This window comes from Notechis scutatus, chromosome 3 (genome assembly GCF_049901735.1).
Source record: "Notechis scutatus isolate UNSWTSFEM ecotype Mainland chromosome 3, rNotScu1.2, whole genome shotgun sequence".
Lineage (NCBI taxonomy): Eukaryota > Metazoa > Chordata > Lepidosauria > Squamata > Elapidae > Notechis > Notechis scutatus.
The window spans coordinates 2,209,990-2,223,649 of record NC_142011.1 but is presented as its reverse complement, the minus strand read 5'-3'; positions in this window follow the sequence as shown (position 1 = coordinate 2,223,649).

Below are 13,660 nucleotides of genomic sequence, written 5' to 3'. Positions count from 1 at the left end.
AGGGATTCGAACCACCGAACTGCCGACCTTTCTGGTTGACAAGCTCAGTGACAAGCCAATGAGCCACTGCGTCCCTAGGACACGTTAGGACCGCTCTATATTGCACTAGTGAGACAACGCTTGAAATACTGGGTCCAGTTTTGATCGGCACGATATAAAAAAGGATATTGAGACTCTGGAAAGAGTGCAGAGAAGAGCAACCAGGATGATGAGGGGACTGGAGGCTAAAGCATACGAAGAACGGTGCAGGAATTGGGTATGTCTAGTTTAGTGAAAAGAAGGGCTAAGGATGACGTGATAGCAGTCTTCCAATATCTCAGGGGCTGCCCCAAAGAAGAGGGAGACAAGCTGTTCTCCAAAGCACCTGAGGGCAAGACAAGAAGCAACGGGTGGAAACTAATCAAGGAGAGAAGCAACTTAGAACTAAGGAGAAATTTCCTGTCAATTAGAACATCAGTGGAATGGTTTGCCTTCAGAAGGGATGGGTGTTGCAACACTGGAAGTTTTAAAGAAGACATTGGATAACCATTTGTCTGAAGTGGTGTAGTAGGGTCCCTTCCAACTCTGTTATTCCGTTTTGTTAGTTTAATAAAAAGAAGGACTAGGTGTGATATGATAGCAGTCTTCAAAAATCGGAGGGGCTGCCCCAAAGAAGAGGGGGACCACCTATTTTTCAAAGCCCCTGAAGGCAGAATAAGAAGCAACGGGTGGAAACTAATCAAGGCGAGGGGGAACCTGGGACTAAGGAGAAATTTCCTAACAGTGAGGACAATTGACCAGTGGAACTGCTGGCCACCAGAAGCAGAGAGTCTAGACAGTCACTTATCTGAAATGGTATAGGTTCTCCTGCTTGAGCAGGGGGCTGGACTAGAAGACCTCCAAGGTCCCTTCCAAGCTCCATATTATTCTAATTTACGTGAGAGGAGGCTAAAACATATGAAGAACGGTTGCAGGAATTGGGTATGTCTAGTCTAGTGAGAAGAAGGACCGGGGGTGACATGAATAGCAGTCTTCCAATATTTGAGGGGCTCCCCCAATGAAGAGGGGGGGGGTTCCCAGTGGGAAAGATTTTAGGTGAGAAAGATGAGGAAATGAGAAGATGGAGATGATGATGATGAGGAGGAGGAGGAGCAGGAGGAAGAGGAGCAGGAGCAGAGGAAGAGAAAAGAGAAAAAGGAGAACTGTGAGGTCCTGGGTGTTCTCTGGCTTTCTCGAAGACATTTCATGACCCAACTACTTAGCCTCATTAATACTACGGTACAAGAGAAGTGGGTTTGCAGATAGTAGTAATAGTACTAGCACTAGTAGTACTAGTAGTACTACTAGTAGTAGTAGTAGAACTGTGGGGTCCTAGGTGCTCTCTGATTTTGGTTGTTTTCTTGTAGCCACTTCATGACCCAACTAGGTAACATCCTCAGTGCTAGAAGAGAGTAAAGTCTGCATTCATTTTATGTTCTGGTGGCTGAGGTAGACATATTCCTGTGCAACCAACCTTCTTAGAAAGGCCACACCTGGAGTACTGCATCCCGTTTTGTGCACCACATTATAAAAAAGATGTTGAGACTCTACAAAGAGTGCAGAGAAGAGCAACTAGGATGATGAGGGGACTGGAGACTAAAACATATGAAGAACGGTTGGAGGAACTGGGCCTGGCTAGTCTAGGGAAGAGGAGGACCAGGGGAGACAGGAGAGCAGCCTTCCAATATTTGAGGGGCTGCCACAGGGAGGAGGAAGGGGTCAAGGTATTTTCCAAGTCACCTCAAGGCCAGACAAGGAATAATCGATGGAAACAGAACAAGGAGAGATTCAACCTGGAAATAAGGAGAAACTTTCCGACAGTGAGAACCATCAACCGATGGAACAGAAGTTGCCCTTGGAAGTTGTGGGAGCACCATCACCTGAGACTTTGAAGAAGAGATTGGACTGCCATTTGTCAGAAATGGTGTAGGGTCTCCCGCTTGGGTGCAGGGTTGGACTAGATAAGGTATCTTCCAATTCTGATTATCTGTTATCTGTTCTCTTCTATGGGTCCCTGATTTTCTCTTGGGGAAGGGAAAACCCAGATTCGGGTTTTGCCAGATGTGTCAATATGACTGTCAGGGTTACAGCGATTGCCCTAATTAAATCATGAGCCTTGGGCCAAGCTTCAAAAGAATTCAGAAGATTTACTAGGAGCAACATGCCGGCTGCCAAGGCTCCAACCTGCCCCATTCACCCCCATTCAAATCAAAAGTCTCTAGCCACATCTCTCAGCGTTAAAAAAAAAAATTGATTTATTAGGAGTTAACATGTCGGCGTTTCCTGGTTGCAGCCGACACTAAGATACATCATTCATTTCCCCCTTTATCCTAGTTTTCCCTCCACCCCCTGCATGTATATTCTCAATGGGACACGTCCATAGCCAAGAGTCATCCATCATGCTCTCTAATAATATTCTTGCGTGCCAACAGCCAAAGCGATTATCTGAAGCATTTAAGGAATGCACTTCTTTCCCCCATTCCCTTATCTGCTGGCAACTAAAAAAACCAAAGGAGTATTTTTTTAGTTGACACAGGCATTAACCTAAATTAAGCCAACTCTGGCATATGTAATTCACGGTCATTTGTGACCCTGTTTCCCCCTCCCCCGGGTGTCTTATAAATCAGATTCTCCAATGAAGCACATTCAGGGCTGGGTGTCATCAATCACATTCTCCAATGAAGGATTTTCATGGGCAGAAGATCCGGTAGCCCAGCTACAATCTTTGTAAGATAAGTGCGGAATGTACTTCTGGTTTTAATTGCCATACTGCTCTTTTAGATTCTCCTCCCCCCGTTGTTTATGGCAACTCAAAAACAGGCATAGGAGTGTTTTACGAGTTGACAACGGCTTCTTCAATAAATTCTTACTTGGATGAAGTTTGTTTCTGAGTGCTGAATGGAAATGGGGAGTTTCATTGGAACGCTGACCCTGGGAAGGTCTCCTCTGGCTTCTTCCTAGGTTGACTTTGACATCAAGGGCCAAGGACTCCTCTCCATCCTCGATTCAGCCCCCGATCTAATGCTGCCCCCGCTGGACAAATATCGCCATTGCCAGTGTGTCCATGCTGCCGTACTCAACATCTTCCTTTCGGTGGTCCTCAGAATACAACCTCAGGAGTTCAGCTGCACGCCCAACGTGGTAAGGAAATGAAGACCCGGACTTTCCAAGCTGGAAACTCTTCAAGCTGTGGTACCCACCTGGGCCGTTATTTATATATTTTCTCCGGCGATGCGTTCTTTTCAAAGGTCCTTTCCATCGACCAATAGAAATGGATCTTTATTTATTTGAAGTAAAAAAATTTAAAAAGTAAATGTTAAATGAAGGTGTGCTTTCACCTCCCTGTATGGATCGATATTTCCTGAAGGGATAGGTATTCGTGCTCCATATAGCAATAGTAGAAGATACTAGGCAGAGTATGTTGGAGTGTTTTCATGATGTAAAAAACGTGGATGTTTCTGACCTTAATGACAACGTCTTTTCTGTATTATTTGTCGAGAAGGAAAAGGAAAAAAGGAGAAGAAGAAAAAAAGAAGCCATTCCTAAAAATAATATGGGTAACATATTTAATTTTTGACTTTCCGCTTTCTTTGATTTCCAATTTGCAGCAAAAAGATACATTGTGTAGTTAGAAGAACCTTTCAGTATTAATTCTGTATTAATGCATTAATACGACTGAGTGCTGAAAATCTAGAATATACATACCGAGGATGCAGGTTTTGGAATCATTAACCCTTTCCTTCTCTCCTTCCTCTCCTCCCCTTCCTTCCTTCCCTCTTTTCCTTCCTTCCTCTCTTCCTTCTCCCTCATTCCCTTCCTTCTCCCTTCCTTCTCCCTCTTTTCTCCTTCCTTCCTTCTTCTCCCCCTCCCTCCTTCCCTTCCCACTCTCCTTCCTTGCTTCCTCCCTCCCTTTCCTCCCTCTCTCCTCCTTCCTTCCTCTCTCCTTCCTTCCTTCCCTTCCTTCTTTCTTCTTCCCTTACCACTCTTCCTTCTTTCTTTCCTTCCTTTCCTCCTGCCCTCTTCCTTCCTTCCTCTCCCCTCCCTCCCTTCTTTCGTCCTTCCCTCTCTCCTCCTCCCTTCCTCTCTCCCTCTCTCCCTCTCTCCCTCCTTTCTTCTCTCCTCCTTCTCTCCATCTCTTCTCCTTCCTTCCTCTGTCCCTATGTCCATTCTTTCCTTCCTTCCCTCCTTTCTCCTCCTTCCTCCCTTCTTCCCTTCTTTCATCCCTCCCTCTCTCCTTCCTTTCTATCTCCTCTTCCCTTCCCTTCCTTCTTTCCTCCTACTCTCCCTCTCTTCTTCTTCCTTCCCTCCCTCCCTCCCTCCCTCCTTCCTTCCTTCCTTCCTTCCTTCCTTCCTTCCTTCCTTCCTTCCTTCCTTCCTTCCTTCCTTCCTTCCTTCCTTCCTCTCTCCCTTCTTTTGTTCCTTCTCCAGTTTTCTGGAGCTGATGCACTGCGAGCCACTATCTTAGCTCTGATTCCAGAAGTAAGTATGACTCAAAGATATTTTCTTACAAAACTTTTCTGATAACCAAGCTTAAGAAAGGAACAATGGAATTTCAGCGTGACGAGAGAACATTACAGAGAAATACAAATTGCAGGAAAAGTGTTAGTATCACATTATATTGCACTAGTAAGACAGTCTTGGAATAGTATTGTCAGTTCTGGTCACTATCATACAAAAAAAGATGTTGTGACTCTAAAAAGAGCGTGGAGAAGAGCAAGAAAGATGATCAGGGCACTAGAGACTAAAACATATGAAGAATGGTTTCCGGAACTGGGTATATTGTCTAGTCTAGGGAAAAGAAAAACCAGGGGCGACAGGATAGCAGTGTTCCAGTACTTGAGGGGCTGCCCCAGAGAAGAGGGAGTCAAGCTCTTCTCCCGAAGGCACCCGAAGGCAGGACAAGAAGCAATGGATGGAAACTAATCAAGGAGAGAAGCAACCCGGAACTAAGGAGACATTTCCCGACAGCGAGAACACATAATCGGTGGAATGAGTTGCCTTCAGAAGTTGTGGGTGATTCCATCACTGGAGGCTTTCAAGAAGAGACTGGACAGCCACTTGTCTGAAATGGTCTAGGATCTCCTGCTTGAGCATAGGGCTGGACTAGAAGACCTCCCAGGTCCATTCCAGCTCTATTCTGATCGATTAGCTTACTGCTCATGGATCCCATTTGAGATACAAGGGGTGTCCTGCTCGAGCAAGGGGTTGGATAGAAGCCCCCCAAGATCCCTTCTGTTAGCCTATGTTTCCTTCCTCCAAATGCCGTATTGAGATTTTCCTTCCCTTTCTTTACAGCCACCTCCCTTCATCTCCTCGGTAGGTAACACCAGACTCTGCCCAGAACATGGTTTGTTTGGGGTCATATTTGGGCTCCCCTCCCTCCATGTGTTTCCCTTTTGACCTTCCTGTTTTTTCCCCCAGGCCATCCTCTACTTCCGGGTCAGCCTCTTGCAAAGTCCCGTGCTTCAGCTTGGAAACGGTTTTGCCATAGTCCAGGTTTCGGTCCAACTTGAGTTCTTTGTCAAGAACCTTGATGGCTCAACAACTTCCATCGTCATTCTGCAAGAGGTCAGTCAACCCCTCCATCTGCAATGAGCCCAGAAATTCTCAAGTTGGCTTCCCAAGATAACCGTTGACCTTTAGAAGATCTTCTAGCTATGGTTATCTAATGCAGGGATGTCCAACCTTGGCAACTTGAAGACTTGTGGATTTCAACTCCCACAGTTCTGGAAGTTGAAGACCACAAGTCTTCAAGTTACCAAAGTTGGATACCCCCTGGTTTAAATCCTGTTCAATTCTGGGAGTTGATGTCCAGACATGTTCAGGTTGCCAAAGTTGGACATCCCTGGTTTAGATGCTCTTCATTTCTGGGAGTTGAAGTCGCATGTCTTCAGGTTATCAAGGTTGGACAACCCTAGTTTAGATCCTGCTCAATTCTGGGAGTTGAAGTCCACATCTTAAAGTGGCCAAGGTTGGGCAGCTGTGATGACCCAAAGGGTGGTGGCACAAAAGCAACAGAGTCACATAAGTAAGAAAAGTCCCTTTAATACCTCCAACTTTGCCCCCAATGTCCAGGTTTCCTTCGACTGGAGAAAAAACTCTCCCAAGAACAGTCTTTAAGTGGAGGAAATTCAGTCCGAAAACAAAGTACATACAAACTGAAACTAAAAATCCACACAAACCACGCTGCAGTAAATAACTTGACAGGGCAGGAGAAGGAATTCCAGACTTGAAAGCACAGCAAAATACACACAGTTGGGAAGACACAAGGAACCCCAGATAAACCTCGACAATAATAGATAATTCACTATTTGCTTTCAACAAGTTGCTGTGCACAATCTCCCTTTTTATACACTGTGTTCCCAGCTGCAGCTAATGAAGGGAATCAGGGCCCTTTCCTCCCACGTAAGCCATGCAACCCATGTTGCTCCCTTCTTCGTTCCTCCCTCCATGCCCTAGGATGAAGAGGGGGGTGGGCCTGGGTCTTCCTCTGAATTCATTCTGCCTTGCTCTACCACTACCCTGCTCTGCCCAGCCGGACTTTGCCCTTCCCCAGTTTCTTCCACAGCCAACAGAGCCACACTCCCACTTCCTGTCAGCTGCTCACCCCCCCCCCGGAATCAGATTCCGATAGGGGCGTGACAACAGCCCTAGTTTAGATCCTGTTCAATTCTGGGAGTTAAAGTCGACAAGTCTTAAAATTGCCAAGGTTGGACACCCCTGGTCTAATGGATCTCTCCTCTCTCCATTGCCTATCTGCAGAGCCTCAGCTTGAGCGCGACCTTCACGGTGACCAACGGCCATCTACATGCTTCCTTGTCCATCTCAGAGTGAAACCTGGTTCTCTTCTTACCAGACCTCCAATGCTCAGTGGGAGCTTCATCATGAAGGAGATCTGTTGCCCAGTTGCCTTGGGAAGCATCAGCTGGATTTGCATTCTATAGGATGCCCTTTTGTCCTCATGTAGACACAATGATGGCTATCAGGGATGTACAGAAATGATCCAAAGGTTCAACATGGCAGTGGTGCAGTTGATGGCCTGCTTGCTTTTCGTGGTTTTGCATCATCTCAATCTTGACTTGTTGGACCATTTCCCGTGGGCCACTTTTGATGGCCCTTGCCACGGGCCATTTCTAAATCATGATGTGATTAATGTGGTAGGTTGGTTGCCTCAAAAGAGGGTAAGCTGAAACCTCCTACCGGTATTTTAGCCCGGTCAAAGTGTGGTAGGAACCAAGCCATTATTAGATGGAGCTTCCTCCATTTGACCTGGATCAAAATTCCATCCTGAGCCTCCTAATTAACTTACCTCTGTGAAAGGAAGGTCACAATTAGGATGATATTGTGGAATTTGTATAAACAGAAGCTTAGAATCAAAATCAGGTAAAGTATTAGTACAGCTTTATAAAGCCTTAGTAAGACCACACCTAGAGTACTGCAACCAGTTTTGGTCACCACGTTATAAAAAAGACATTGAGACTTTAGAAAAAGTGCAGAGAAGAGCAACCAGGATGATTAGGGGACTGGAGAGTAAAACCTTTGAAGAACGGTTGCAGGAACTGGGCCTGGCTAGTCTAGGGAAGAAGAGAAGGACCAGGGGAGACAGGATAGCAGTGTCCCAATACTTGAGGGGCTGCCCCAGAGAGGAGGAAGGGGTCAAGGTATTCTCCAAGGAACCTGAAGGCCAGACAAAGAATAATGGATGGAAACTGATCAAGGAGAGATTCAACCTGGAAATAAGGAGAAACTTTCCGACAGTGAGAACAATTAACCCATGGAACAGAAGTTGCCCTTGGAAGTTGTGGGAGCTTCATCCCTGGAGGCTTTCAAGAAGAGACTGGACTGCCATTTGTCAGAAATTGTGTATGGTCTCCTGCTTGGGCGGAGGGTTGGACTAGATGACCTACGAGGTCCCTTCCAACTGTGATGATCTGTTTAATCTGGAATTTTTGGGCCTTTCTTTGTTGTGGAATGAATTCTCTTTTCTGCCTTTCAGGCATAAAGCCGCGTTGATTTCCTCAGCTTCGGGCATTAAGGATGTGAGTGGATTTCTCTTGAAATATTAGTCCCTTTCTCTCTTTTGGTCAAAGATTTCTGCTGACTTCCTTTTATTTTCTGCTTCCAGGTCAGCAGCCTTGAACCTCACTGTGGCAAACTGCTGGGTTGAAACCTTTTTGGTTTCCCTCAATGGTAAGATATTCTGCTGAATCAGGGCTGGGGGGAGGCTGAGGTGAGACCCCCCCCGCCGGAGTCCTGTTTGTTCTTTGGGTGTTGTAAGGTGGTGCTTTCAAGATCTGATGGCAAAATTTGGAGGACACAATTTTCTATCTATGGAGTCCTTGGGGCTCTCTGAGTCCTTGGTGGCTTTCTTGTAGAACATCAGTGCTAGAAGGGAGGGAGATTGGCAGGGAGGAGGAGGAGGAAGAGGAGGACTGTGGTGGTCTCTGAGCTTGGATGAAAGTCTTTAGAGATTCTCCATCCTTCAGGTCACAGTTGTCCCAAAGGTCCTTTCTTGTTTTTTCTTTTGAAGACGTTTTGCTTCTCATCCAAGAAGCTTCTTCAGCTCTGACTGGATTGGGGGGGATCTGAGGTTGGATGTTTTCTTGCAGATGTTTTGTGACCCAGCTAGGGAACACTATCAGTGTTAGAAGGCAGGGTGGTTGGTAGGGAGGAGGAAGAGGAGGAGGAGGAGGACTGTGGGGTCCTTGGTGTTCTCTAAGCTTGGTTGTTTCTTGCAAACATTTCACGACCCAGTTAGGGAACATTATCAGTGCTAGAAGGGAGGGGGGTTTGCAGGGAGTAGTAGTAGTAGTAGTAGTAGTAGTAGTAGTAGTAGTAGTAGGAGGAGGAGGAGGAGGAGGAGGAGGAGGAGGAGAAGGAGGTGGTGGAGGACTGTGGAGTCCTTGATGCTCTCTAACTTTGGATGTTTTCTTGCAGACATTTCATGACCCAGTTAGGGAACATTATCAGTGCTAGAAGGGAGGGGGGTTTGCAGAGAAGGAGGAGGAGGAGGGGAACCTTAGGGCCCTTGGTGCTCTCTGAACTTTGCAGACATTTCATAACCCAACTAGGTAACCTCATCAGTGATAAAGGGGAGTGGGCTTTGCTCTCTGCTTATCTCTTAGTGGCTTGCCCCTCCAGTGTTGTTGAATAACATTAGAAAGGACCCTGATGGGTTGGATCTCCAACACTTCCCAATCGGCTTCAGTGCACCATATTTATGGTCAACTCTCAGCTTTGCCACTTGGGGATTCTGGGAGTTGAAGTCCACCCAACTCTTGTTGTGGTTGTTGTGTTTAGCAACTGCCTCCCTTCCTATCAGTCTGATTCACTGGAAGAATTTCCACCCCACCCCAGGTTTCCTCAGTGTCGGATTCCGTCTGCCTTCCATCTTGACTGTTATACTGGACAAAGTTTCAATCCAGTTTATTGAGGTAAGTTCCAAAGGAGGAACTGATGCTTGCTTTCCTTGGGCGTGAATTCAGGATTCCGGCAGTTGCCCTAATTAAAATCATGAGCCTCGAGCCAAGCTTCAAAAACTTCAGAGGATTTATTGTGAGCGAACATGTCGGCATGACCTGTATGAAGCTAATTCTGAATCATGTGATTTACTATCACCCATGACCCTGTTTCGCCCCCCCCAACCTCTCTGGGTGTATCATAATTCATATCCTCCAACAAAACACGTTCATAGCTGAGCGTCATCAATCACGTTCTCCATTTAGGGATTTTCGCCAGCAGAAATTCAGGTAGCTTAGTTACAATCTTTGCAAGATAAGAATGGAATGCACTTTTGGTTTTAAACTGCCACACTGCTCTTTCAAATCTCTCCCCCAACCCCCCTTCTGTCCATGGCAATTCTAAAACAGACATAGAAATGGATAGAAATGAATAGAAATGAATAGAAATGAATAGAATAGATTTCTTTATTGGCCAAGTGTGATTGGACACACAAGGAATTTGTCTTTAGTGCAAATGCTCGCAGTGTACATAAAAAGAAAAGATACATTCGTCAAGAGTCAAGAATCATAAGGTCCAACACTTAATAATAATCATAGGGTACAATAAGAATAGAATAGAATAGAATAGAATAGAATAGAATAGAATGGAGGAATGGAATGGAATAGAACAGAACAGAACAGAACAGAACAGAATAGAATAGAATAGAATAGAATAGAATAGAGGAATGGAATGGAGTAGATAATAGGAAAAGGAAAATAGAATAGAATAGAACAGAACAGAACAGAACAGAACAGAACAGAACAGAATAGAATAGAATAGAATTCTTTATTGGCCAAGTGTGGTTGGACACACAAGGAATTTGTCTTTAGTGCAAATGCTCGCAGTGTACATAAAAAGAAAAGATACAATCGTCAAGAATCATCAGGTGCAAGATATAATGATAGTCACAGGGTAATAAATCTATCTATCTATCTATCTATCTATCTATCTATCTATCTATCTATCTATCTATCTATCTATCTATCTATCTATCTATCTATCTATCTATCTATCTATCTATCTATCTATCTATCTTAGAAAAGATGTTCTGTTTGATTGTGATAAGGATATGCCCAGAAAGAAAGAAATGTTCAATGTTGTCTCCAAAATGTTGTCAAAACTTCCAGGCATCCATGAGAGGTGATCAAAGCAGCACCTGGTTTTTTTTTAGTGCAGGTTGCCCCATGAAATCCCAGCTGGGTTTCTATCACAGTGTCCTGGCTGCCATGTTGTTGTTTTTATTTTTAATGGATCCCATCCTTCAGCTGATTCAGCTTCCTTCCCTTTTTCCTTGCTCAGCACGGTCTTCTCCTGTGTATCTGAACCAGAGGACTGTTGAAAGGCTTGGAAAATGCCTTTCTTCTGAGGATTCGATTTTCCTGCTGGGAGAGCTCCGGTGCAAGGATACAGACAACTGCTTGAAAGCTGGTTCTTTTTATTTTCAGGAAGGCGAGAGATAGCAAGAAGTCTGCGTTCCTGGGGCTAGCTCTCTTTGTATGATAAGCCCCCTGATTTTTATACTTTTTTTCTCCTTTTGTGTGCGAGTGCTTGTGTTTGTATTTCTTAATGTTTTCAATCCTGTCAGGGGTTGTCTTCATTTCCGCCGGAGGGTAAACTCCGCGGGGTGGTTTGATTGGATTATCAGTTTCGTCCTAATGTTTTCTTATAGTTGTTTTGTGGCAATCTCCTGTCTGTCTCCTTTGCAATATATTTTGTGTCTTTTGTTTGTTTTGCTGATTTGGAAGGGTTTTCTTTTCTTGTTTCCCTAGTTTTCTTAATTATTTGGGCTTTTGTCTAAGGGGCTTCTTTAATACCTTTTATTTTATTCCTTTTCCTATGCAAGTTTGTTTTATGGCTGGCTTGATGTTCCCTTTGGGCTTTTCCTGACACCACTGTCCTCGTGAAGTTTCCTTTCCACAGGACCAAATCCTACGCAGCGGTCTTTTTCAAAGCAAGAGGGAGAAAGCGGGACCAGCAGGGAAGAACACCTGATGGGCTTCCCTGTTTGATGCTGCTGACTTGGGCCCAGCTGTTTCTTATTTATGCAATTCTTCTAATCAAGAAGTTGATTTTCCAGGGCAACCTGAATGGTCCTCTTTTTTTTTTTTTTTTTAAAGAGAGAATACAACCGGGCACTGGAGGTGGTATTTAAAGCCTCGCCTCTGGTGGGTGATTTGATTAAAAAGTATTTTGTGGGGTTCAAGTTTTTTCCCACTTGAAATGTCTCAAAGTCTTCTAATATGTGTTTTTTTGCCTTTGAAAATGTTTCCTTTGAAAATGTTTCACTTCTCATCAGGAAGCTCCTCCTCCTCCTCCTCCTCCTCCTGAATTGAAAAAGCTTCTTGGATGAGAGGTGAAACATTTTAAAACAAAAAGACCGAGGAAGTCCAGTTGTCTTTGAGAAAAAAGCACCTTTGGTCACTAAACGAACCAACCAGGATATCCTAAAAGTCTAATATTTGGACCACACAAAGGCCTTCTCCTCTATCCAATAGAGAAGTCAACTTGGTAAGAAGATACTTGAAGACCTTCAAGTCTTCAGATACCTAAATAAATACTGATCTCCTCTACTGAAATTTCCTCCACATTCTATATAAATATCCATTGTCCTGCAATTTGCCACAGCTGATTAACAGGCTGATGAACACCATGAAGTGACTCAACTTCACTATGAAGAAGATATTCCAGATTTGGTTGCTGGGTGAAGTTTCCCGAGAACTTAATACGTCACGCTAATGAGTTGTCTTCATGACACGTCAAGGAAGGTTGGTCAAGGGAGAGGGAAGAAAGGAGAAGGTGTCACTTAACATGGAGGTAAATATTATTTGTTGGCTTAGCGGGAAGTTCTGGTCATCTTCTAAGTTCACAACTTCTCAGCAAGGACTTGTGGTTTGGAAGAGAATTAACCTTCAAGAAGGCATGAAATGACCAGGTCTCCTTTCTTCCTTTCTCAGGAGATCCATTCTCAAGAGGAAGGTTTTATTTCAAGGAAGGATGTCATTTTATATTTTGTTCTCAATTGATGTAGAAATATAATATCGGTTTTTGTTGGTCACATGGCAGTTTGGGAGCTGGCCAGAGTTAGGGCGGCCTTATAAATCTTTTAAATAAATAATGTAAGCAACCTAGAAGTAAGGAGAAATTTAAGGAGGAACTTCCTAAGAATAAGAACAATTAACCAGTGGAACGGCTTGCTTTTGGATGTTGTGGGTGGCTCATCACTGAAGGTTTTTAAAGAAGAGATGAGACAGCCACTTGTCTGAAATGGTACAGGTTTTCCTGCTTGAGGGAGGGTTGGACTAGAAGACCTCCAAGGTGCCTTCTATTCTATTCTATTCTATTCTATTCTATTCTATTCTATTCTATTCTATTCTATTCTATTCTATTCTATTCTATTTCTATTTCTATTTCTATTTCTATTTCTATTTCTATTTCTATTTCTATTCTATTCTATTCCTTATTCCATTCCATTCCCTATTCCATTCCCGAATCCATTCTATTCTATTCTCTATATTCTACATTCCATTCTATTCCATTCCGTTCTGTTCCATTCCATTCCATTCTATTCTATTCTATTCCATTCCATTCCATTATATTCCATTATATTCCATTCCATTCCATTCCACTCCACTCCACTCCACTCCACTCCACTCCACTCCACTCCACTCCACTCCACTCCACTCTACTCTACTCCACTCTACTCTACTCTACTCTATTCTATTTCTTATTCCATTCCTATTCCCAATCCATTCTATTCTATTCTCTATATTCTACATTCCATTCTATTCATCGTCCATTCCATTCCATTCCATTCCATTCCATTCCATTCTATTCATTCATTCCATCCATTCATTCCATTCTATTCCATTCTATTCCATTCCATTCCGTCCATTCCATTCCATTCCATTCCATTCCATTCTATTCTCCGGGTAACCTCATTAGTGCTATTTGCTGTTCTCTGGACAATTGTTTTTTTATCCATTAAGTAATCCCCTCTGGAGCCTTTGTGGTGGTTGAGACCGAGAACCCAAAGTGTTAAACCAACTTTTTCAAAACCAACAGCGGAAAGTATTGTGGGAAATTCAAGAGGTCCTGGGAAACACAGACTTCAACAGTTCCCAAAGCAAATAAGTTTATTGTG